The sequence below is a fragment of the Bubalus kerabau genome, chromosome 12 (assembly GCF_029407905.1).
Source record: "Bubalus kerabau isolate K-KA32 ecotype Philippines breed swamp buffalo chromosome 12, PCC_UOA_SB_1v2, whole genome shotgun sequence".
Taxonomy (NCBI): domain Eukaryota; kingdom Metazoa; phylum Chordata; class Mammalia; order Artiodactyla; family Bovidae; genus Bubalus; species Bubalus kerabau.
This window is the reverse complement of record NC_073635.1, coordinates 22,975,881-23,002,584: the sequence shown is the minus strand read 5'-3', so window position 1 is coordinate 23,002,584 and position 26,704 is coordinate 22,975,881. Positions and strand designations below refer to the sequence as shown.

General features: G+C 44.0%; 1 long non-coding RNA gene across 2 annotated transcripts; it reads left to right on the top strand.

Annotated features, from left to right (window-relative positions):
* The first annotated feature begins 205 nt into the window (after positions 1 to 205).
* Positions 206 to 12,871, top strand: LOC129624093 (uncharacterized). 2 transcript variants are annotated; one of them, XR_008700746.1, is made up of 3 exons: positions 206 to 405; positions 5,370 to 5,483; positions 12,502 to 12,871. It is a non-coding gene; the product is annotated as an uncharacterized LOC129624093 (long non-coding RNA). The 2 variants fall into 2 exon arrangements; XR_008700747.1 differs by lacking the exon at positions 206 to 405 and adding an exon at positions 4,668 to 4,862.
* Positions 12,872 to 26,704: the final 13,833 nt, after the last annotated feature.

The window sequence follows — 26,704 nt, the reverse complement described above, 5'->3', positions numbered from 1 at the left end:
AAGTATAGGAAGTATAAGTGAAGAGAGCAGGTAGTGGAAGTATAAATTAAAGTGAATGAACCAGCTGGGGTGTAATTGAAACCTTCCCCATCAAATAACTATAATGACTTGCAGCAAACTATAAACAGAGAGACACCCAGTCCTGCACTGTGAGAGCTGCCATAGGGAAGGGAGTCAGCGCTGGAGGAGGAGCTGACCAGCAAGGGAAGGCTGGGAAAACAGGAGAGTTGGGAAAAGAGGCAAGATGGCAGCCACCAGTGAAAGAAGCAAGCCGGCTGAACCCAGAAGGGAATTCAGGTAGAGATCAAGCCAGAGAAGCAAAAACCACCTGAAAACTTACAGATTTCAAGAAAGCAGGAAGAAAGAAGCCGGAGGCCATACGAGAAAGAAGAGGAGATATTTTATGTGAGTGAATCTAAGGGCATTTTCTTAGCCTCCATCAGGAGCAGGGCAGGGCTGTATGAGAAGGACTGGCCCTAGTGAATAATTAAATTTGCTCAAGAGCAGATATTTCTAATCTGGAAGCTTAAGGAAGACAGAAATGGGTGCATTACCAAGACTCCTAGCAAGGTAAGGCAGAACACAAACCAAGTCCATTTTGAGATCTTAAATAACCTCAGCTGTTGCAGGCTGAGGCACATGGGTTTGCAAACAGAAGTCATAATTCTCAGTGACTGTACACAGACAAACCAAGTAATATTTAACGGCTATGACACTATTTTATGTAAATCAAATTTCCTCATGTAAATCTGAAGCATTTATTTCACATGAGATATTCCAAAGAGCCCTGAGAAAAATGAAACAGGCCAAAGGATAATATTCCATCAAAAACATTACCACGGGGACATTTTTTAAAAGAAAGTGCTGCCAGCGAAAGTTCGTGGTCTCGATGCACAGTGAAGCCAAACAAACTGAAACGTCGGGGTTTGGAGCTGAGAAAGGTTTATGGCAAGGCTGTGCAAGGAGACAAGCAGCTAATGCCCTAAAGAAACCCTGTGCTCCCCGAAGTGGTTTCAGCAAAGCATTTTTAAAGGGCAAGTGAGGAAGGGTTGCAGGGTGTATGGTCAGCTTGTGCATGGTTCACGGATGAGCTGATGGTGAAGTCACAGGGTCTAATATCAATCCTGAGGCAGAGGATGAGATGATCAGATAGCATCACCGACTCAGTAGACATGGTCTGAGCAAACTCCAGGAGAGAGGGAAGCCTAGCACGCTGCAGTCCATGGGCTCACAGAGAGTTAGACATGACTTATGACTGAACGACAACAGGCTCCAGGAGGCCTGGGGCTATGTGCTCATGATCATCAAGCAGTCAATATTTTCCATCTCAGGGGGCGGTTCACATCTGCAAAACAACTCAGGAAGTGTGCATCAAATACTGTTATCTGGATACTTCAGAGAGGAGCTGAAGCAGGGGATGTAGGCGAAGGCCTATCCTAGGAAGTTCCCAGAGGCTCCTGCTCAGTTACAGAGCTGTTACCAGTTGTGAATTTCAGAGTCCCTCCATCTTGGCAGGAAAACTGAAACAGGGACAAAATGCCACAGGAACTTATAAATCTCAGAGGAGACAGACAGTCTCCCTCTAGCTCTGAAAGACGAACATTCCCCATGATGTCATCAGAATTCTCCATCCCACCTTATTATATCCCATAGATAGATCATCTCCTTTGGGGACAATATCTATTTTTTCTTTAAATTACAGGCTTACCTTTCTTTGTTTGAAATTTCCTTAAGTCTCTGAAATTCTGAAGATATTAGCAACGGTCACTATTTAACTTTTTTTGAAACGGTCACATCTGTCTTCTGCGTTTCATGACTCAGTTCTTTGAATTTCCACTATCCAACCTGACCACCATCAGCTTCCTTGTCCTCTTGCCATCTGGCTTCTGGACTCATGGAGAACTTCAGCGATCCCCTCCTAATCAAATTCAATGGTACTGCTGGGTCCCCGTCCTTAGCGTCGCTCCCTGGTATCCTCTCTCGACTGTAACTCTTCCTTAATTCTTTCTTGCCTTGGCTTAAGAGATAACTTCTTTTCCTCATCTGTGTGCTCCTTCCTTCTTTTTCTATCTGTGAGTGTGAAGTCCAGTGACAACAAGGATCAGAGAGGCACATAAGTGATGGAGGCAGACCAGGGGTGAACTAGAGCTAAGAGTATGTTCAGCTAGAGGGGTGGTCGTTACTCAGCATTGACGAATGACCACACTCAGGGAAAGAAGCCCAGTGCTGTTGGGGGTTTTGTTCACAATTTTTCAGGAAATCTAGGAATCTGGATTTTTATGGGGAATCTCCTTCTTCAATGTGAGAAATTAATTTTTTAAAATTTTATACAAATACATGCAAGCCAGACCAGGCACATGGACCACTGTGATCAGCCTGAAAGCTGTGTGACTGTCACCTTGGCCCCACACTTCTTGCTGTATTCCACCACATTGAGAACATGGGCTCCTGTGATCAATGAGGTCATGTGTGAAGTTGGGAGTAAATCGAGACCACACACAGTGTTGTTTGTTGGGAAAAAGAGACACGCTCTTATTTTGTGCTATGGGATACCCTCTAGAAGTTTCCTCGAGGGTGCTGCAGAAACAGGGAATTCAGGAGAGACAAGTGGAAGCATTCTGAATCCTGAGCCTTCACTGAGCTTTGTTGGCTGCAAAGGACAAAGATGCATCTGGCCCTCCAATAGCATTGGAAGCAGAGCATGGGCAACTTGGGGTCCAAGGCAGTTCTAGCAATCTGGTGTCCATTTGGCAATCTGGTTATCCATCTAGCAACCAGGTTATCCATCTAGCAGCCTGGTTATCCACCTAGCACATTGGTTGCCTACCTAGAAATCTAGTTGTCTACCTATCAGCCTGGATGTTCACCTAGCAACCTGGTTGTCTACCGGGCAACCTGATTGTCCACCTATCAGCCTGGTTGTCTACCTAGCAACCTGGTTGTCTATCTACCAACATGGTTGTCCACCTAACAGCCAGGTTATCTATCTAACAACCTGGTTGTCCACCTAGCAACCTGGTTATCCATCTAACAACCTGGTTGTCCATTGGGCAACCAGCAACAGGATCTCAGCGATCTCTCTCTGGAGTTCCTCCTTTACCAAGTCTCCATGATGATCAGATTCCAGCTTCCTTGTGCAGTTCCCTTCTTGGGTCCTCCTTCCCAGCTAGTGGACACTCGCCCACATCTCCAATTCAATTCTCTCTGAGAAGAATTCTGTTTGACCTAGTTAATCATTTTCTGACCTTGTTTGAACATTGATTTTTGTGCCAGGCTACCTCATAGGCTGCAAGCCAGGTAGAATTTGATTCCTTTGAGTCTCCATTCTCAGGTCAAGTGCCCCTAACCTGCAGGTCAGCTCAGCTTCATGAGCAGGGGAAAATGTTGGTAAATTCAGAGTGTGATCTGCCAGACACGGCTCTCCTACTAGAAGTCAGGGTGAGACAGGCAGCTGATATGTGAGACACTCATCTCATCAGTGACTCTGAGATGGCATTACAGATGAACCTAGTTCCAGGGCCGGAATAGAGACGTAGACATAATGGATGCATGGACACAGAGTGGGAAGGGGAGGGTGGGATGGATCGGGAGCTTAGGTGACATAAATACACTACCATGTGTAAAATAGATAGCTGGAGGGAAACTGATGTATCACATAAGAAGCCCAGCTCAGTGCTCTGTGACGACCTACATGGGTGGGAGTGATTCAAGAGGGAGGGGATATATGTATACATATAGCTGATTCACTTCCTTGTACAGCAGAAACTAACACAACATTGTAAGGTAATTATACTTCAATAAGAAAAACAACAAAGTTAAAAAAAAAAGGAGTTATTGAAACTTTCAGTACAACTAGTACTTGAATAGGAAAGGAGTTTCTGAGGAAACAGGAAACTTACTACGACTTATGCCATGATTTGAAGAAAAGAGAAAAAGTGTTCAGACCTAGTCAGCTCAGAGAACAAAAGTATCCGTTATAACAGGGAAAGGGAAAATCTGAGAAGGCTGCCATTTTTGTTAGCGGACAAACTTAACACTTAACTTCATCCAACCTACTGACTCATTAAGAAAATTAAAAGGTCAGAGAGATGGAAGTCAAAATGTCAGATTGATAAAGCTCCCCTGGAGAAGTTGGCTCAGACCTTGACAAATGGGCTTCACCCTGGAAATAGGCAGATCTACCCACCTCGTCATAAGCTAATTGGAATCACCCATGACCACTTGCTCTGCTAAACTTGCTGACTGGCAGGCTGTGAGCAGGGCAAGGACCGGGACCAGGTAGGCTATGTAACAGAGTTGATTTTCTCAAACTTGCCAGACAAATTCAGGCACTCCTCCCTTTGGGGAAGAGTGAAACCAAAGGACAGATGTTGAATGCAGAAGAAGGAGGGGGCATGGAGCCCTCTAGGAATTGTCAGGTCAAAGCTCTATGCATTGTTTTACAAATTCAATGAGATAATAAAGTGATTTATTTAGCCAAAAGCTTTTTGAGAAGACCAGGTCCCTGCTCTTCTGGAGCTTACCATCTATGGGAAGGTAAGTATTCATCTGATCACCAGAAATAGATATACATTTAGAAACTTGAATAAGTGCTTTGAAGGAAAAGCACCTGGTCCTGGGAGAACAATAATAAAACCAACTCACCCAGCATGGAGGTGATCAGTGATCAGATGGTCAGAAAAGGCTCCCAGAAGAGAGGTATTTGTGCTGAAATCTGAAGGCAAAGACAGACAGAGAGCCCCGTAGGTAGAGGAGTGGAGTGTGTAAAGACGCCAAGGTGGACAAGAGAAGGGCACCTGGAAGAACTACAAGGAACCAATTTGGGTGGAGTCGTGAACAATGAGAATGTGCCGGTCATGCAGGTACAGAATAATGCCCCCTCTCTCCTCCACAACCATTTGGGAAATTCACACGAAGGAAACATGGTGACTAACAAGGACTTTAAGGCAGGCTAGCATCCAAGAAACAGCAACATCTTTTTAAATAGTTACAAAAAAGAGGTGCTTTGATAAAAGAAAGGAAGAGCTTAAAAAGGTGGGGAGTGATCCACAGCTCTACCTCCCGCTGAGAAGTAAGTTAAGTCAGCTACCGCTGAGAGAATCACAGACTCCTAGAGAGAGAGAGGCAGGGCCACCACAGGTCATCATGGCTAAAACCATTTCAATGGACCGATGGGGCTGAAGAAGGAGAAACAGCTGTTCAGCAGAGAAGAGAGATAGGCTGTCAGCTGGAGGGAGAAGCAGAGTCATGGGACTTGTATTAATGTCTTCAGATTCCTGAAAATAGCACCTAGCAGTTTGGGGACCCATTCAAATATTCAGTTAAATAACTTCTTTTCTTGTTTAGCTTTGTTTTCCTTTCTTTTTCAGGGAGTAAGCTGTCCTGCAATGTAGGGAGGCAGTGGACTCTCTGTGGAAAAGGATCTTGGTTTCCTGTTCATGAGTGGGGCTAAGAGAAGTCACTCTAGCCTTCAACTGCATCTGGTAAGTTGCCCAGTGGGCTATCCTGGTGGTTCAGTGGTAAAGAACCCACCTGCCAATGCAGGAGACATGGGTTTGATCCCTGGGTCAAGAAAGACCCCCTGGAGGAGGAAATGTACTGTATCTCCAGTATTCTTGCCTGGGAAATCCCATGGACAGAGGAGCCTGGGGGGGGGGGGGTGTGCAATCTATGGGGTCACAAAGAGTCAGATATGACTAAGCATACACAATGACCAGGTTACCTTGATGAAAGGTAAAATTTTCTGCATGGAAAAACTTAGAGACTGACTCCAAAAGCTGACTTCTTGAAAATCCAAGCACCAAACTGTATTCTCCCTAATCACACTTGGGGCTTCCCTGGTGGCTCAGCTGTAAAGAACCTGCCTGCCAATGCAGGTGTCTCGGCAGGATCAGCGATGGTGTTGCCAGCCCCCTGCTTACCGCCAGTAAGCAAATGCGTCCTTGGGCTGAAACACGAAGCAGCTGTTAGCACCCAGGGAAGGTAACTGGATCAGAGCTTGCAAGGATCCATTACCCTTTCTGCTCTCGGAGAGCTGATATTTATTGCAGGATGTGAATGGCGTCCTCTCATGCTGCGGTTCTCAAACATTCGTTCATCAGAATCATCTGGAAAGCTTATTAATACCCAAATCACTGTCTTCAGCCCCAGAGTTTCTTATCAGTAGGGCCAAAGGACTTGCCTCTTCAACAAGCTCTCAGCAATGCTGGTGCTGTTGGCCTGGGGACCCAACTTAGGAAGGTCCTAGGGGATCCTTGATTCTCCTAAAATTTCACACGCAGTCTGTACATAGGTGCCTGTGTATTTTTGTTCTTGAATGTGCTTCATAGCTTTCCTCAGAATCTACAAGTGAATCAAACCACAAACCAACAAAAACCAGTAACTTTAAGAACATTTACTGGGACTTCCTTGGCGGTCCAGTGGTTAGAACTTCATCTTCCAATGAAGGGGGTGTGGGTTCAATCCCTGGTCAGGGAACTGAGATCCCATATACCTCATGGTCAAAAAACCAAAAACCATGAAACAGAAGCAATATGGCAACACATTCAATAAAGACTTTAAGAACGGTTTCCTTTTTTTTAAAAGAACATTTACTAACACAAAATTTGAGCAAACTCTAGGAGATAGTGAAGAACAGAGGAGCCTGGCTTGCTGCAGTACATGGGGTCGCAAAGAGTCAGATACAGATTAGCGAGTGAACAACAACTAACACAAAATACCAGGGGAAATGCTGACCCCAAAGAGAGATGAATATACTGTAGTATAGGAAATATAAACTCACTGGACAGAGCAAAATCTGTTCCACAAAAAGTGTTCAGAGTCGTTGAGTAAGAGCTGGGTACTGGTTGATAGGTACAACTGAAAGAGATTTGGATAGGAATTAATATTCTCACCCTACAGGAATTTATTTTTAATTATAGATAATTATGCTGAAGTACAAGATGATTTGAAGCACTGCACTATTCAGGAGTAATAATGCATGAATTACTGATGCAATCTTTAAAAATGTAACCCATCATTCAACACCAGATCAGCAACCGACAGAAGGCTATGATCTGACATCAGTATGGTACAGTAATATAGTTAACACTGGCCTTCAACCCAGCCTTTAAGAGCCCCCACAGAGCCATGAGGTGCTGAAACTTGCGTCTCCCTGTGGAGCCAAGTGAAGTCTTGTATCCCTGCTAGCTGCGCTCCCCATTGGCTGACTCTCAGAATCCCTTGTTTTTAGAGATTCAGTAAGTTCTCCACGTACAAACAAGTTCTGTTCTGAGAGCTCATCTGTAAGTCCAACTTGTTTGTAAGTCCAACTAAGTGAGCCTAGGTACCGAATTAACACAATCGGCTATATAGTACTGTAGTGCAATAGGTTTATAATACTTTTCACACAAATAATATATAAAAACAAACACAAAAATAAATATGCTTAATCTTATAATACAGTACCTTGAAAAGTACAGTACGATAGGGCTTCCCTGGTGGTTCAGTGGTAAAGAACCTGCCTGCCAATGCCGGAGATGTGACTTCAATCCCTGGGTCAGGAAAGATCCCATGGAGAAGGAAATGGCAACCCACTCCAGTATTCTTGCCTGGGAAATCCCATGGCCAGAGTAGCCTGACGGGCTGAAGTCCACGGGGTTGCAAAAGAGGTGGACACAACTGAGCAACTAAACAGCAATGGTACGATAGCTGGCACACAGGGGCACACTCACATCTTGGAAAGTTCACAACCTGAAGGTGCATATATAGGGGACTTACTGTCACGGAACACAGCATCTTGTGTCCAATCAGATTTTGGTTCAAATGCCAGCTTTGGCCTTTACTAGTTATATGATCTTACAAAAGTTACTTCCACTTCTCGGAGCCTCAGTTGCCTCATCTATAAAATGGGGATGAGAGTCAAACACACAAGGCTCTTCTGATGAGTCAAAGGTATAACATGTAAAATGCCTGACAGTGAAAATTCAACATGTGGTCACAGAAATGTGGTCTTGCCCTGGACTGGTGTTGCTGGCTGTACCACATTTGCCTGTTATGCTTAGAAACTAACACCTACTCTTCCAGTGAAGCCTTCCAGATCCAGTTTTGTTTTAACAGGACAGAGCAGTCTGCCTAATTTTGATATGACTAACATTTCATGGGGTTTCCCTGGTGGCTCAGCTGTAAAGAATTTCACCTGTCAATGCAGGAGACGCAGGTCAGGAAGATTCCCCTGGAGAAGGAAATGGCAACCCACTCCAGTATACTTGCCTGGGAAATCCCATGAACAGAGGAGCCTGGCGGGCTATAGTCCCTGGGGTCACAAAAGAGTCAGACATGACTTAGCGACTAAACAACATTTCACAGGGCTGTTGCTCACAATCAAAGGATGGTTCCTGAGCATGCAAGTCAAGTAAGAGCCTTCAGTCAGTGGGAGAAAGTGCCGGGCTTGCTGACTAAACGTCTGCCCGACACGTATTCTCTCTCCTGAATCTGAGCGACCACAGACAGAAGACAACAAAGGAGAGGGAGGAGAGGGGAAAAGTAGATGATAAATGTCTCCCACACAGTGATGGCTAATTTCTATAGCAAGAAAGCTGACGACCGACTGCCTTACTCAAAGTGAAAATACCTGAAGAAGAAGGGGGAAAAAACCCAAGTATTAAGCACCATCTGTGAGTCAGTTTTGCTTGCATATGATTACATAATGCCCTTTTCAGAAAGGAACAAAACAGAAAAAATATTGCCCAAGTTTATGGAGCCAGTCTTTGGTAGAGTCCGGATTAAAATACAGATCTGTCTTACACCAAATGTCACATGCTTTCAGTTAAACCATACTGTCTTTATCCAGATAATTGACTTCTGTGCCCACCAGGCTCCTCTGTCCATGGGATTCTCCAGGTAAGAAGACTGCAGTAAGTTGCCATGCTCTCCTCCAGGGGATCTTCCCGAAGCAGGGATTGAACCCACGTTTCTTATGTCTCTTGCTTTGGCATGTGGATTCTTCACCACTAGCGCCACCTGGGCTTCTACTTCATAGCATTGTTATTTTAAATGGAAGAAAAACACACAAAAAAGATGTTAGAAAAACACACAAAAAAGATGTTAGGTATAGAAAGAAAAAAACCACCGGAATGTACCTAAAATAACTGCAAGTAAGTTAAGAAGAAAGCACCTACTCATGCACAACCAGAACAATAAGTAATGACCAAACACACAGAAGCACTTGACACAAAATACACGATCCATCTCAGACTGTAAGACCTTCTTTATCTCACCAGGAAGGCCAAAGTTAACCATGCTAAATGGCAAAGGCAATGAGGTCAAAGGCCTGTTGGGGGCAGCAGAGAGTCAGAGGTTGGTGAGCACTGTTGGCCATCAAACTCCAGGCCAACAAAAAGCCTTAGTGGGAGAGACATTATTGATAATTGAGAATCAATGGGACTCTGCGCAAAGAGGTCAACAGAGGTTAGGGTAGACCTGGAGATGGGTCTTTGCATTTGGGTCCAGACATTTGCGTTTAGTTGAGGGTGGCAAGAGGCACATAACCAGAGAACAAACTGCCCTAGCAATGAGTTCAAAGACCATGGGTTGCTGATGGCCTTAGAGCTTCAGTGGAGCTCCTTGGGGCATGAACATGCTCAGCTCTAATGAACAGACTTAGCTTGTATTCCCTTGTGACAAGAATATGGACCTGGGTGGGCACAGTCTATAAGGTTACTTGATTGGCCCCAGAAAGCATATAAGTTTGTTGTTCAGTTGCTAAGTCATGTCTGACTCTTTGTGACTCCATGAATTGTAACACACCAGGCTTCCCTGTCCTTCACTATCTCCCAGAGTTTGCTCAAACTCATGTCCATTGAATAAGTGATGCCATCCAACCATCTCATCCTTTGTCGTCTGCTTCTCCTCCTGCCCTCAGTCTTTCCCAGCATCAGGGTCTTTTCCAGGGAGTGGGCTCTTCGCATCAGGTGGCCAAAGTATTGGAGCTTCAGTTTCAGCATCAGTCCTTCCAATGAATATTTGGTTGATTTCCTTTAGGAGTGACTAGTCTTGAGTGCTCTCCAGCACCACAGTTTGAAAGCTTCAATTTTTCAGCCTCAGCCTTCTTTATGGTCCATCCCTTACATCCATACATGACTACTGGAAAAACCATAACTTTGACTATATGGACCTCTGTGGCAAAGTGGTATCTCTGCTTTTTAATATCCTGTCTAGGTTTGTCATGGCTTTCCTTCCAAGGAGTAAGAGTCTTTTAATTTTGTGGCTGTGGTCACTGTCCACCATAAATTTGGAGCCCAACAAAATAAAATCTGTCATAAGTTTGAGACTCCTGATTTTAAACGGACCATATTGAGGACCCTGGTAGGCTGCAGTCCATGGGGTTGCTGAGAGTCAGACATGACTGAGCAACTTCACTTTTACTTTTCACTTTCATGCATTGGAGAAGGAAATGGCAACCCACTCCAGTGTTCTTGCCTGGAGCATCCCAGGGACAGGGGAGCCTGGTGGGCTGCCGTCTATGGGGTTGCGCAGAGTTGGACACGACTGAAGTGACTTAGCAGCAGCAGCAGCAGCAGTATCCCAAGAGATAGCTTTGAACTTAACAAGACCTGTTACTGAAATTTTAAAAGTCATAGAACGTGAGTGGAGTTCAGAGCCTACACAATAGAATGGGTCAACTACAGAGAATATTTGACACACACATACAAAAAGAATAAAGACAATGTCCACATTCGCATTCACATCTTAACTTAGAGGAGTTCCCACCACTGGTCCGATCCTCTAGTGGACATAAGGACACATATGGCATGGTCACTGCCCTCCAGTGGGTTGTGCACTAATGTAATTGGGGAAATGGAATCTGTACGTAAGAAGGTTTGTAACGCTGCCTTGGCATCTGTTAAATGCCAGGTTAGTGGCTAAACAATAAGGGCTAGAGGTGTTCTGAAGTTCATTGTGGTCTGAGATGGTTTAGGCTGACTTCACAAAGAAGTAGAACATTAACTGGATCTTGGATAAAGGTTAGGCTTAGGTGGTTAGAACAATAGCAAGGAGGGTATTCCAAGAATGGGAAACTGTATGAGCTAAAGAGAGGCAGCAGGAAGGTGTGGGCAACGTTAGGGACCATGGGCAGATTAGGCTGGATGAAACTGTAAATTCATGTGCAAAGAGGAGCATGCATCCAGGGATTTTGAATAATCTCACTTTCAGATTTGTAAGGCCATATATGATTTTATATGGGAAAATATGATTTTCACATCAGGGTTTGTCACTAAACCTGATAAACCCCTGGAAGCCAGGAAAGTAAGTCCTGCTGTTGCTGCTAAATCGCTTCAGTCGTGTCCGACTCTGTGTGACCCCATAGACGGCAGCCCACCAGGCTCCCCCGTCCCTGGGATTCTCCAGGCAAGAACACTGGAGTAGGTTGCCATTTCCTTCCCCAATGCATGAAAGTGAAAAGTGAAAGTGAAGTCACTCAGTCGTGTCTGACCTCAGCGACCCCATGGACTGCAGCCCACCAGGCTCCTCCATCCATGGGATTTTCCAGGCAAGAGTACTGGAGTGTGGTGCCATTGCCTTCTCTGAAGTAAGTTCTATAAATCTGTAAATAATGCCATCATTGTGTCTACCATTTGGAACATGGTAGACTCAATGAACCATACAATTTGTTCTCTGTTCTTCGAGCATTGTGTTCCTAATAAATATTTTGTTATCAAAAAACATATTACAGCCTTAGGCCAAGTTTTCAGATGTGCAATTCTGAAACTATATTTTTTTTCCTTTTGGAATTTTAAATATATGTATAAGAGTGTAACCTAAAAAATTAAATACGATTGTCTAAATCCATATATCTATCTTGAGTGAGGCATTTCTTTTCCCCTTATCATGTAAGGGCAGGTTTCTTATACTTTCTTATCATTCATGGAGGTACAATTACATTACACAGCTTCTCTAAGCAGTTAGTCTATGGGGCAGACATGAGCATTTTTTTTGTCCTTAAAGATATATGAATCCTAGATGATTTTAAAGACAGTTGTTTATAACTAATAACATGAAATGTCACTCATTCTTCTCAATTAATTGATCTTATCATATGCAATTCTTGATATAAAATCTCTGCTATAACATAGAGAACAGGGTTGTGGTTGCCAAGGAGGAGAGGTGTGGGGAAAGATGGATTGGAAGTTTGGAATTAGCAGATGCAAAAGACTACAAATAGAATAAATAAACAACAAAGTTCTACTGAGAGCAGAGGGAACTATATTCAATATCCCGTGGTAAACCATAATGGCTGCTGCTGCTGCTGCTGCTAAGTCGCTTCAGTCGTGTCCTACTCTGTGCGACCCCATAGATGGCAGCCCACCAGGCTCCCCCGTCCCTGGGATTCTCCAGGCAAGAACACTGGAGTGGGTTGCCATTGCCTTCTCCGAACCATAATGGTAAAGAGCATGAAAAAGAATGTATATATATGGGGCTTTCCTGGTGGCTCCATGGTAAAGAATGCACCTTCCAATGCAGGAGACCTGGGTTCTATCCCTAGCCTGGGAAGATCCCACATGCTGCAGAGCAACCAAGCCTGTGCACCACAACTACTGAGCCTGTGCTCTAGAGCCTGGGATCCACAACTACTAAGCCTGCACACTTTAGAGCCCGTGCTCTGCAACAAGAGAAGCCACTGCAACGAGAAGCCGGCTGACTGCAGCTGGAGAGTAGCCCCCACTTGCTGCAACTAGAGAAAAGCCCGTGCAACAACGAAGACCCAGCACAGCCAAAAACAATTAAATTGTTAAAAATTTTATAAAAGAATCTATGTGTGTGTGTGTGTGTGTAACTGAATCACTTTGCTTTATAGTAGAAATTAGCACAACATTGTAAATCAACTATACTTCAATAAAATAAATTTTTTGTAAAAAGCTCTGCTGTGGAAGAAATACCTGTGTTTGTGACTGAATACATGAATGAATGAAGACGTGCAGAATTGATGTTTCTCAAAGTGCAAGCAGTGAACCTGCTATATCAAAATCAGCCAGAATGCTGGTCTAAAAATGCAGAGTTCTCTAAGGTAAGGCTCAGAAACATGCATTTTAACAAGTTCCAGGGTGTTTCTCACATATCTGAATGCCCGAATCTTTGCTGTGGAGTAGGGAGAGGGCAGACTTTGAAAGACATGGACGCTAAGCTAAGCGGTATCCCAGGACAGATCATTTTGGATGAAAATAACACAAGCAAAGGAGCAGAAACCCCAAAGAGCACTATCTCCATCATGGAGGTAAATTAAAGGTCACGTAAGGTGGGGCAGTGACAATAAAGGAAAAGCCTGATGTTGAACACCCACCTGCAAAGGAGTTTAAAACTAACCGACAGACACTAGGGAGCCACTGAAGGCTTTGCAGCAGGTGAGCTCACTTTGCAGCAGGTGAGCAGTGATCTGGGCTTCAGAAAGTAAACTTTCTAACAAAGCACAGCATGAACAGGCAGAGGTAGATTCTTGAGACAAGTATACTTGTATTCGTTGGAGTGTTATAGCCATAGACCAGGTGAAAGATGATGAAGACCCAAATCAAGGTGCTGATCTGAAGAGACCAATGGGGCCACAGAGGAGATAAGATCTATAAGACTAGAGGAGGAGCTGAAAAATGTCCCTGCCCCAATGACAACAAGGACCATAGAATGCCATAAATTAAATCTTCCATGAGGAGGAAGAATCTGTATGAAGCAGGCTGACACGTGCATGCATGTGTGCTTAGGCATGTCTGACTCTTTCATGACTCCATAGACGAACCCACCAGGCTTCTCTGTCCGTGGGATTCTCCAGGCAAGAACACTGCAGTGGGTTGCCATTTCCTCCTCCAGAGGATCTCCTCAACCCAGGGATCAAACCTGGGTCTCTCACTTGGGCAGGCATATTCTTTACCACTGAGCCACCTGGGAAGCCAAAGCAGGTTGACACATTTGCTTCTAATTCATCCATTACCTTGCGGGTAGAACATCTCATTGAACTCACCGACTTGGCCATAGCCCTCTGCTGCATGCACTGAGCTCTCCTGTGGGCCAGTGTTACTCAACCTCATCAAATACCAACTCATTACCTCCTAATCCAACCAACATTTCTCAGATCCGTACTTTGTGGAAGTCACGGTCATTTCAGGGAAGGGTGGGTAAATGATGAATTAAAATGTAGCTCCTGCCTTTCTGAGGCAACACAAGCTAAGAGTCATTGATGTATTCGTATTTCCCATGAGCCAGACCTTGTGTGGAGCAGCTGATATACCAGGTGAATAAGTGACAGTGCCAGTAAACCCACATACAGAGACAAATTACATGTTGATGAGGCACTAAGTCTAAAACTCATTCTTCTAGCTCACAAGTTCAAATGTTCATTCAATCAGACAATTTTATTTTTCCCATTTATTATTTTTAGAGGGGGAAAATTTATAATTTTAAACATAAAATGTCACCCTTATCTATTTTATGTGTAGAGATTACACAAAACTATTTTATTTGGAAAAAAAAAAAAAAAGCAATTCTGCAGTTGAGAAGTGAAACATAGCCTGACAGTTTAATAACCACTAGACTAAAACCTGGAGCTTCCCTGTCACCCTGGACAACAATCAAGGGTTGATAGGTTACTGGCTGCCATGTAAGAGCTACCACACAATTTCCATACAATTCTACAACCCAACCCCAGCTTTGGACAACTTGGTCTAGATCCAATAGGCGTGTCCACAGGATGCAAACATAGGTGTTTTAAATTCAGTTTGTAAAACTTAATCACCCAATTTTCTTCTTCTTTTTTTTTCCTCTCCAAGACACCAGCCAAGTATTTGGACTGATTTTTTTCCAGAAAACTTACTGGTTCACATCACTTAGACAAGAACTCTATGTCCAGAGAACTTGGAGTTTCAAAGCCATGTGATGATGCAATGAGACATTTGACCAAATTCCATCCTGGAGCTAATGATTCCACCCAAACGGAGAGGAGTGGCTGCTTCTGGTTTGAACTAGTTCTTGAGGCAGCGGAGCCTGGTACCAACATCCCTGGACCGGAGATGTGGATATTAGGATTTTTGTCCTTGCTCTATTACTGATGGGGCTTACTGGCTCACTGTAAATGGAGCTCAGTGGTAAAGAATCTTCCTGCCAATGCAGGAGACTCAGATTTGATTCCTGGGTCAGAAAGATTCCCTTAGAGGAGGAAATGGCAGCTTACTCCAGTATTCTTGCCTGGGAAATCTCATGGACAGAGGAGCCTGGGGGGCTACAGTCCATTGTGTCGCAGAATTGGATATGACTAAGCGTGCATGCACCAATGCACCAGCTGCTAATGAGCTGGACTAAGTCTCACAGATTTCCTCATCTATCAGTGAACTACTTGAACTGGTTGATCTCAGAGACTCCACTCGGCTTTTGAAATTTGTCAATCCCAAGGAACGCCTCTTAAAGAACCATTCTCCAACTTGGCCATTCCGGGTAAACATGATCTGGTCCTGCTGAAATTTCCTGTTCTTGGTCATTGCTATTAATTAGCAGAAATCTATGGCATAAAAAAATTAATCATAGTGCAATAAGGATGATAACATTTAGCCAGATGGTGAGGAGATGAACTAAGAAGGGAAACTTCTTTTTCATTTCCAAAGCCCCGTTTCCAGAGTTTGCAGGCTCCTTGAATTTGGGAAGATTACCAACAAATCATTAGTCGTTTCTGCAAGCAGGGCCCAGACTTAGTGGCATGGCCTGACTTTGAAAGACTCGAAGCTAGTCTGAAATTTCATTTGGAACCTGATCAGAAATAGATTGTGGATGGTAACGAGATCTACCTCTTTCTGGATTTGAGGAAAAAGAGCCTTCTGACAAGTGGGTAGGAAGAAGAAGTCTTCTCAATCCAGAAGGTGCAAGTCAGGGCCAGAGGGTCTGTCCTTTATACTGTCAAGCTAAGAAGGAGGATATTTTAGGCAGAAAGAGAAGAAAGAAGGAAGGAAGGAAGGAAAGAAAGAGGCATGGAGGGAGAGAGGAAAGGAGGGAGGGAGGGAAAGCAGTGGGGAGGAGAAGAAAGGAAGGAAAGAAGGAAAGAAAAACTTGCTAAAAAGCCTCCTGCTGTTTGCAGTTCCCTTCCCCTGGCTAGGAAGAGGAGAGTTTTATTAAACTCTTCCCTTTGTGTCTGCATATCTTAGGGGGTGACTTTTCAACTCAGCAACTTTGGGTTAGAACGTACTTTGTAAGCAGATCTGGGTTTTTGAAATCCTGGTGGAGTCTGGTCTCTGTCCTTCCTGTGTTTATCCTTAAATCCCCATCATCCTTCCTTCTCTGGTTATTTGTAGTGGATTCAGGTCAGTGGCTCAGGATTGAATTATTTTAAAGACTTGACAGTAACTTCAGAGGCAAAAAGAGAACCTTCGAGATTCTCTGAAGTTGGCTCATAGCAAGAAAAATGCATTCTGTGCTCCAACTTAAGGATATTTGTGATTTTGGCTTACAAACCGGATTCATTTCTTCTAGCTTCTCATCCCTTAGTGTGCTGGCCCCTCGGGAACAGGAGAGAAGGCCTTAGATCATTAATAGAGACCCGACTCACATGCACACTTTCACCAAGGGTTTGGCCCAGATGAAACTGTAGGAAAAGGCCGAATAAAGCACGTGAGTGTTTAACCGAACTCAAACAAATGATTAACTACAATGTGAGGGGAAAAACAATAACAGGAACCAACAATGGTACGAGCTCAGATGAATCATATGTCAACCCTTGCTGATTGACGTCAGACTGGCTGCAAACGGTGTTTGACAAGTTAAGGACAAGTTGACCTCCAGGGTCAGATGCTCCTGCTGGTTAAGATAATTTTCCTTTTCCAAGGGACCTTCTCTAAAGGTGTACAAACGCAACGTAGAGGGCCTTTCAGCAAGTTACGACTGTTGCCCTAAAGAGATTGAGATTATCTGAATTTATCCTAAAGAAAAAACAAAACATCTAACAATTTCAAGACTTCAAAACAAAAATTTAGATTTATTCTCTATTGGATCACCTTCACAAAACATTCTTTATTCTTTCTACTTTGCTTCTGTCACTATCTCTCTTCCCTGCTTTTTATTTTCTTATGACACTTATTACCAACTGACATGCCATCAATTTGTCTATTGCATGTCCCCTATTCCACTAGAATGTAAATTTTTTAAGAACAGGAAATGTTCTTCTTTTTGCCTGCACCAAACAGCTTGTGGGAATCTTAGTTCCCTCACCAGAGATGGAACCCAGGCCCCCCTGCAGTGGAAGCATGGAGTTCTAACCAGTGAACTGCCAGGGAAGCCCCCAAGGATAGCATCTTTTTATAGTCACTGTTGTATCCTCAAATATGGATCATGCCCAGCTCACAGAGGTATCAATGAATGAGTGAATCTAATCAAATACCTATCTAAGGGCATTTGGTAAATGTTAGTTAAGAGTATTAGTAAATGAAGAGATAATTAAGTCTAAAAAGAAGGAAGGAAGCAGATTAATTGATCACCTATAACAAGATTTCAATAAATGTTAGCAAACAAAAATGACCATTGCTTTTATTATTACTTGAATTATCTGTCCATGATTTTAGATGACATATAACCAGGAGCTGATTGGTCCAGATAGGGGCCGCTGTGATGCCTGGGGTGACCAGCCCCCACGCCACGTGGTTTCTTAGAGGCTAGTAGGCTAGCTAGAGATTTTTTTCTCATGATAATTGTCTACAGCAGGGTTCCAAGAAGGCAAGCAGAAGTACTGAAGGCCTCTCGAGGCATCGGCTTGGAATCAGCACGCCATCACTTGCTACTGCTGCCTTTGGGTGGTCAGAGCAAGTCACAAGGCCAGCCCATATTCCAAGGGTTAGAAAAGCAACTGTATCCCCTGATGGGAGAGGCTATAAAGTCACATTGCAAAGGAGACAGAAACAGAGAGGGATGCAGACTTTGCTGGGGGTCCAGTAGCTAAGACTCCTTGCTTCCAAGGCAGGGGGCATAGGTTCAATTCCTGGTCGTGGAACTAAGATTTCACATGCTGTCCAGCATGCGACTCTCTCCCTGCCCCATTCCACCCCCAAAAGAATTAGAGATGGTTTTGCAATCTGCCACAATGGCATATATATTCAATTGATGAATTCCTCTCTACTCATTAAAAATGAAGTCTATGTAGCAAATGCATAGAGTTAAAAAAATAAATGAAAAATTTGTGTATTCACTTTTTTATTGTTGTCTAGTTGGTAAGTCATGTCTGACTATTTGCAACCCCATGGACTGTAGCCCACCAGGCTCCTCCGTGCATGGGATTCTCCAGGCAAGAATACTGGAGTAGGTTGTTATTTCCCTTTTCAGGAGATCTTCCTAATCTAGGGATCGAACCTGCATCTCCTGCATTGGCAGGCAGATTCTTTGCCACGGAGCCACCTGGGAAATACACATGCGAAAGGTCAGAGGACAAGATACAGATATGATGGTTGCCGGAGGATGGCAGAATTTGTATTTTTAACTATTTTATAAAAATATTCTGACAGCTTTACTGGAGAATGCTAACCTCACACCATATCTGCACGCTATGTAAGGCACACTTCATTCCTTCAATAGGATTTGACTGAAGTACCCAGTGAATGAACAAAAGAATTATGGAGAGAAAAAGCAAATGACCTATTTTTTTTCCTTTTTAGACAAAATGAATCGGCCCCCAAATTCCATGCCAGACAGTTCAGCTGACAGAAGGAACTGAATGTGACATAGTCTGCATGCTATTTCTAGGGAAATGGAGTTAGAATTTTTAGAGTACAGAGCAGAGAACCTTCGCCTGCTAAAGTATTTTGCACGGGAGTGAAACCCTTCATTGCGTGACTAAATCAATGGAGATTATCTTCTCAGTTGGAATTTCCTTTTGTCTGCACATGTATCCTGCCAGCACCTGCTCCTACATTTACTTCAGTCGATGAGTTCTCAAGTGAAGGACTCGAGTCAAGGTAATGCTGAATATTGGACAAAGGTTACTCTGTAGATATTGATTTCATGGCCTTTGACTCAATCTGAGGTCAGTCACTGACCCGCACATTGCGCTCAATGCCATGGGTTGACATGAGCCCCTGCTGGTGTGGTCCTCACTAGCTCAAATTTTGTGACGCTTAGGTTCTAATACAAACCTGCTCTTGGGTCAGATTTTTTCAGGATTGTTTTCAACAGGACTCACCTGTGGTCTGACTGGCAAACACACCGTGGTGTGTCATGGGAAGTCGCATGTGGGTTTACACTAAGGATGAGTCCTCACATGTGGCCAAAAGGCACAGCTCTTGTGGGACAGCAAAGGAAAACAGAATTATAGAAATTCAGAGCTGGAAGACGACTTAGCCTCTGAGGAAAATCATGCCCAGGGACAGTGCGCTTTTTTTTTTTTTTTTTTTTGGTAACTTTTTATTTTGTATTGGGGTATAGCTGATTACAATGTTGTGAAAGTTTCAGGTGAATAGCAAAGGGACTCAGCCATATGCGTACATGTATCCCATGGAATTTTCCAGGCAAGAATACTGAAGTGGGTTGCCATTTCCTTCTCCAGGGGATTGTCCCCACCCTGGGGTTGAACCTGTGTATCCTGCATTGGCAGGAGGATTCTTTACCACTAGTCCCGGGATCAAACCTGTGTATCCTGTATTGGCAGGAGGATTCTTTACCACTAGTCCCAGCTGGGAAGGATTCTTTACCACTGAGCCACCAGGAAAGCCCTGTGAGTATTGAATCTTAAGGAACTGGAACTCTGAGAGGTTAGATTTCATGTATGAACCCTCAGGAGGGGCACACACACGTGCTTAGGAGGTCTGGTGGGCAGCTTGAAGGAGTGAAGCCAGCCAGCGGGCAGGAGTGAGGTTACCTCCGCAGGCTCCTTTGCAACAAGGGCCTTGGGGTGACTGGTCAACATGATGATCTTCTGCCAGTTCAAAGAAGTTCAAGAGGACAGAGTCTGGGTGTTGCCCTTTTCATGTCTTGGCCAGATTCTTCACCCACTGATGTAAGAACCAGACCATCCTTCTGGGGGACGTTCTGGTGATAGTTTCTTCTTTGTTATTTTTTCAAAAGAAGCCAGAAATCTGAGTTTTACATGAAATCTTCCAATTTTTAAATGCTAGTAGTTAACTCCAGTGGTGGAAATTCTTTGGGGAGAGGGGGTGGAATCACGTCATCCATGGGCTGAATGTGGCCCTCAGGTTGCTCTTTTGAGACCTCTTTTCATTTGAAGAAGGGTGAGACAGGAAAAGCAGAGCAGGCACCCCCTAAAATCATAAAGTGGATGAGACTTATTGGAATTGAGGAAGTGGAGAATCTTTGTTTTATGTTTCTCAAAAGGAGACATGAGGTTTAAAGGCTGTGTGACCTTTCCTTAGTGAATGGCCACCCACATGTGGCCACCCACGTGGGACCCTCTGTGCCACGAGCAGGGGGGTCATGAGGTTGAAAGCCTAGCGGTCACTGCACTCTCCAGACTGCACTATCCATGCTCACCCTCCAACCATTTTCTGGGTGGGAAACAGGAAAGGTCTTACAGAAACAGCCAGCAGCACAAGACCTTGGAGTCTCAGTGCTCTAAGCAACCTTAACAGACATCTGGTCAACCCTATCATTTTATACAAATAAACTGAGCCCAAAGGAGGGACCCCAACTCTCAGCCTCATATAGCTGGTTCACAGCTGAACTGAGATGACAGCTCAGACCCCTACTCCCCGAAGAGATTGTCTTGAAAATCTTTCCTCTCCCCCACCTCTCATTCTCACTCTGGAAAGAGTCATCGTAAAGGATATCTCTGAAATGAAAAATCAAAGACCGCTTCCTTTTGGTAACTTGGTGAGACTTTTCATATCAAAAATTTCACCAGCCAGGAAAAACCATCTTTCTCAAATCCTGCACCCCTGATTAGGACTTAGAAAAGAGAGACACCAAAGCCATTGTATGCTTTGCTTAGTTATGATGAAGAGCTTGCTAAGTGTACACGTGTGACAGTCTACCAGGCATTTTATCCACTCTACTGCCGTTCACCTTTATGATTATCTCCACTTTACAGTTGGGAGAACCGAGGCTTCAAGAAGCTAAGAAGTCTGCCCAAAGGCTCACAACTATTAAAGGACAGAGCTAGGATCTGGCAAAGAGCCCTAATGTAATAAGTATGGCCCTATGGCTGAACTTCACCCCTGACTCAACTCCCAGGAGATGTTAGCTTTCAAAGGCCCAGTTCCCAGAAAACCTTCCACCATCCTGGCATCTAGGAAGCTGCCTCAGTCTCTTATACAAAACACTACTGTGCCCACCTGATCCCACTTTTTTTTTCAGTCTCCAAAAACGTGATCGTCTCTCATGATGCCAATTACGCAGAAACAATGGACTTCTGCTCAATAGTTAACTATTCACCATGTATGAAAGAAAATCCTGGAATGTTTACTTCAAATATGAAAGTGCCGGCTCAAAGGAAAACTCTTTTAATAATTCTCTGGAGTAGGGGAAGAGTTCTAGAGGAAGCCTTCTTGCAACTTTAACCAAAATGTCGTGGATTGTGTATACGATAAGAGCAGAATGTCTTGATCCCAGGAGAATACACAGAAACAGAGGAGGTAATTGGATTAATCGTTTTGACGCCTGAAAGGATGACAAGAAACTTTTAACCTACCGATAATCAGCGGAGGGAGCTGTCATTGTAGATGGCTCAGCCAAACTATGGGGTATCATCACATTAGCTAACTGCCTGGCCAATTAGAGGCATGTAATTCTTTCATATACTTATCCTGAAAGTGAAGATGATTCAAAACAGTTTCCTTGTCTCTGACATGTATCCAAATTTTTAATAACAGCTAAGCCCTTTACTAAGTAATTGAATAAAATAATGCATTCAAGCCCCGGAAAACCTTCTCAGACCTCTTTTTCTCTCTCTGTTTTATTAATGGAAAAATGGATTGTGATTCACATTTCTAGACTGGGCACATGTCACGTGATAGGTTTTTTTTTTTTCTTTGTAAAACTTAGGCATTCCAAACTCATTGGAGGAGTTAAACGATTTTGATCATTTTGAAACTAGCTGTCAGATTTAATCTATGCTAAAAAGACAGAGGGCAAATGTATTCTGAAGCTTGTTATATAATTTACAGATTATTCTTGCAATTTATATTCCATCAAATAGGGTATATTAGGCTCTCAGAAAGCACGTAATGATCAATTAATTTCAGCAGAGCCATCGTGGTGGCACTTATGGGACAGACATGATTAGACCCTTTTCAAGAAGAGTCCCAAGGTCAAGTCATCAAATATGACTGATTACGTTTTCTAATGGTTTCTCCATGCCCATTAAGAAGCACTCAGCTATTCAGCTTCTCTTCTGATCGTGACATTCAAAATTTGCTCGGATGGCTCCTGACAAGCAAAAATGTATTCTCTAATCTTTAACCACATAACCAATAGCTAACCACTTGTAATTGAGTTTAAATTGATTTCAGGTGGCTTCAGAGAAAAGCAATTTCTACAACAGATTAACCTCTTAATTAAAGTATATTAAGAATACTGTCAGGTGGCGAAATTCTGCTACAGCAGAAAATTATACCTCATTGACATTCATTTATGAAAGAATTGTTGCTGCATTCCCAGGTAACAGGTTACTTATTGATGGTTCTTGCAAGTCTGCCTTAGTCTGTAGACTCTTGGTCTGCTGTGAGGGACAGGTGTGGGGAGGGAGGGGGTGATGTCAAGCAGATTTTGTTCATGGCACAATGCTATCCTTTCATCGTTTGTGATGTGATGCTCTCCTCGTACTTACATCAGCAGAAAGTCACTTTCCTCAAGAAAGTGGATCCTGGGAAAACCACAGACTCTCTCGAGAGATCTGAGGAACGGGAAAATCCAATGTCAGCCTCCACAGGCAGGATAACCAAACTGCGCTCTGCCGGGTGTTCTTTCATGCATTTGAGCAGACATCCCTGTCCTCCGGGCCTGTGCTGTCCAAGAGTGGTCTTCAGATCAGCATCACTTGGGAACTGTTAGCAATGTAGAGTTTTATCCCCCACCCCCACCCCCCACCCCAGACCTACTGAATTCAGTCAGTTCAGTCGCTCAGTCGTGTTCAACTCTTTGCAACCCCATGGACTGCAGCACTCCAGGCTTCCCTGTCCATCACCAATTCCCAGAGCTTGTTCAAACTCATGTCCATTAAGTCAGTGATGCCATCCAACCATCTCATCCTCTGTCATCCCCTTTTTCTCCTGCCTTCAGTCTCTCTCAGCACCAGGGTCTTTTCCAATGAGTCAGTTCTTTGCATCAGGTGGCCAAAGGATTAGAGATTCAGCTTCAGCATCAGTGCTTCCAATGAGTATTTAGGACTGATTTCCTTTAGGATCGACTGGTTTGATCTCCTTATAGTCCAAGGGACTCTCAAGAGTCTTCTCCAACCCCACAGTTCAAAACATCAATTCTTTGGTGCTCAGCTTTCTTTATGGTCCAACTCTCATATCCATACATGACTACTGGAAAAACCATAGCCTTTTCATTTCATAGCCTCAGTAGACCTACTGAATTAGAGTCACTGTTTTAACAAGATTCCCCAGAGAATTCACTTGTGCTGTTAAAGTTTAGGGAGTACCATCAGCCGTCCATATCTGCAGGTTCTGTACTCATGAATTCTATCAACTGCAGATGGCAAATATTTGGAAAAGGAAATTCCAGAAAGTTCCAAAACACACACACAAAATTTCCATGTTCCAGCAGCTATTTACATAGCATTTACATTGTATTATGTATCATAAGCAATCTAGAGATGATTTAAAGTATACGGGGGTGGGGGGAACGTGCATATGTTATTTGCACAAGGGGCTTGAGCCACAGGGAATATAGCCATTATCCTATAATAACTTTAAATTGAGTATAATCTTTAAAGACATTGAAGCACTATGTGGTGCACCTGAAACTAATATTGTAGATCAACTATAATTTAAAAACTAAAAAGCAGAAAAAAAAAAAAACCAGAAAAAGAAAAAAATAAGGAACTTTTGCATCCATGGATTTTGGTATCCCCAGGTGTCCTGGGAAGAATCCCCCAAGGATACTAGGGGAGGAATGTAGTGTTCTCAGTGAGTGTTATGATGGATCCCATCATCTTAGCTGTATTTATGCATCAGAAATACCTGGTCAGGCTTCCCTGGTGGTACAGTGGCTAAGAATCTGCCTTGCAATGTGGGAGATACAGGTTCAATCCCTGGTTGGGGGAAGATCTCACATGCCATGGGGCAACTAAACCCACCTGCTGCAGCTACTGAAGCCCACAAGCCCTAGAGCCTGTGCTCAGCAACAAGAGAAGCCCCTGCAGTGAGAAGCCCCCACACCAAAATTAGAGAGTAGCCCCCACTCTGCAAGCAGAGAAAACCCGAGTGCAGCAATGGAGACCCAGTGCAACCAAAAAATTTAATTAACTAATTTAAAAAACAAAAAAAAACCTTGGTCAGAGACTTCCCTGCTGGTCCAGTGGTTAGGAATCCACCTTGCAATGCAAGGGATGTGGGTTTGATCCCTGGTCGGAGAACTAAGATTCCACAAGCTGAGGGGAAACCAAGCCCATGCACCGCAATGAAGATCCTGCATGCTGCAACCAAGACCAAATGCAGTCACATCAATAAATATTTTTTTAAAAAGAAAAACTGGTCAGTTCGATGAAAAGAGTAACAGAACTGGCATTGAGCATGATGGAAACCAGACAATCTCCTCTGGACACTTTATTTTCCTCTCCCTCCTTTCAAGAGCTTCCTGGCTTCCTGGAATTCCTAACCTGGCCATGAACAGCCCAGGTGAGTTCGCACCCACTGACTTGGTTCCAGCCCAGGACATGGGACGTTCAGAGTTTCTGACTTGGACAGAATCCAGTTTTAACCCTGCGCTGTCTCCCTGGGCTGGGGATAATCTGACCCTGCCAGTCTCCTCTCTTGGCATTGAACCTTTGACTCATGTTCCTGCATTGGGCCCAGCCTCTGTCATCTTCAGTCTGGGGATTTTTGGTTGCTCTCTGAACTTGCCTTATTGATCTTGCCCACCTGGTCTCAAGATATGTACACTTACCTGTCTAAAGTTGGGCTGGGGCATTGACTTCTAAGCCATCCCATAGGCGGCAGCCTCCAGGCCACTTCACTGCAGCTTGTGGTTGTTCAAAGGAAGTCCCATGATAATGCAACTGTGTTCAGCACCCCAGATGTTTTTTAGGAAAATTGGTTTAGAGAAGCAAATCTCTTGCTTGACCACACACTAAAATCACCTGAAGAAACTGAAATTTTCCAACAGCAAGGGTCCCATCCCAGGTGAATTTAAATCAGAATCTCACATCCTGAATATAAATGTTTATACAAGCTACAAGGTGATTCTTAGATGGGGCCAGTTAGGAAGCACCAGATAAGAGAAGATCAAACCAGTCAATCCTAAAAAAAATCAACCCTGAATATTCAATGGAAGGACTGATGCTGATATTCAAATATGTTGGCCACCTGAGGCAAAGAGCCAACTCCTTGGAAAAGACCCTGATGCTGGGAAAGATTGAAGGCAGGAGGAGAAGAGAATGACAGGGGATAAGATGCTTAGATAACATCACTGACTCAGTGGACATGAGTTTGAGCAAGCTCCAGGAAATGGCGAAGGACAGGGAGGTCTAGCATGCTGCAGTCCATGGGGTTGCAAAGAGTCAGACACGAATGAGCAACTGAACAACAAGACAAGAGAAACTTCCCCGCCCCAGCCACGCTCACCCCCACTTCACACTGTATGCTTGAGTAACACTTTACTTCTCCTTATTAGTCTTAGTCTTAGAAGAAGAAGTCTTAGAACTTAGTCTCTCTCCCCACCACCAGAGCATTTAGAAAACAATGAATGAACAGTGTAGCTTAATCGGGGGAGGGGAGGAAGGAAGGCGGTGGCGGGGAAGGACCTTCCTGTTTTATCGATCCCATTGCTAAGACTGCAAAGAAGTTTATCCAGGGTGGAAAGTGAACTGACACCACCTCAACTTTCCCCAGCTGAAGGTGCATGCCTAGTTCAGAAGAATCCGAGGAAGTAAGAAGATGTAACCTGGTGATCACAACCACTCTCCAGCCTGGAAGAACGAAGTCGAAGCACCAGGCAAGAGATTTAACATGATCAACACATGTTTTTCCATTGGCACATATTCCAGAAAAAAGAAAAACTACCCCCACATTGTTGCTGTTTATAAATGGTCATTCTAACCCGTCTTGTGCACCCCTAATTCTTGGCGGTAAAGTGGAACAGGGATTGGGTGCTCTTCAAAGGGTCTGTCCACGCCCGAGATTAACAGAGGAGACAGCAGCTGACCCCTCTGCCCTGCCCCACGCCAGGGCTCCAAGCCCTGTGTCCGCCCCTGGGTGGGTCCGAGCCCACAGGGGAACCAGGTCAGAACACCTGCTGCGGTGAGGAGGAAGCCAGCGTGCACCTGATGCGCTTCCTCCCTCACCTTTTCTTTCACGGGTCAAGAATTCATAACAACTGCCACCACGTGCTGGTTCTGTAAGAGCCTGCCCCAGCCCAGAGAGGAGCCGCACCTGGGAACCCGAGAGACATGCAAATTCTCCGGGGAGGGCTGGCCCAGACCCACTGAATCAGAAACATTAGAGGTAGGGGGCAGCAAGCTGTATCTTAAGATGCCCTCCAGCTGACTCTGATTCGAAAAACACAACTTTATTATTTTATCCGTACTTAGAGTTTTCTT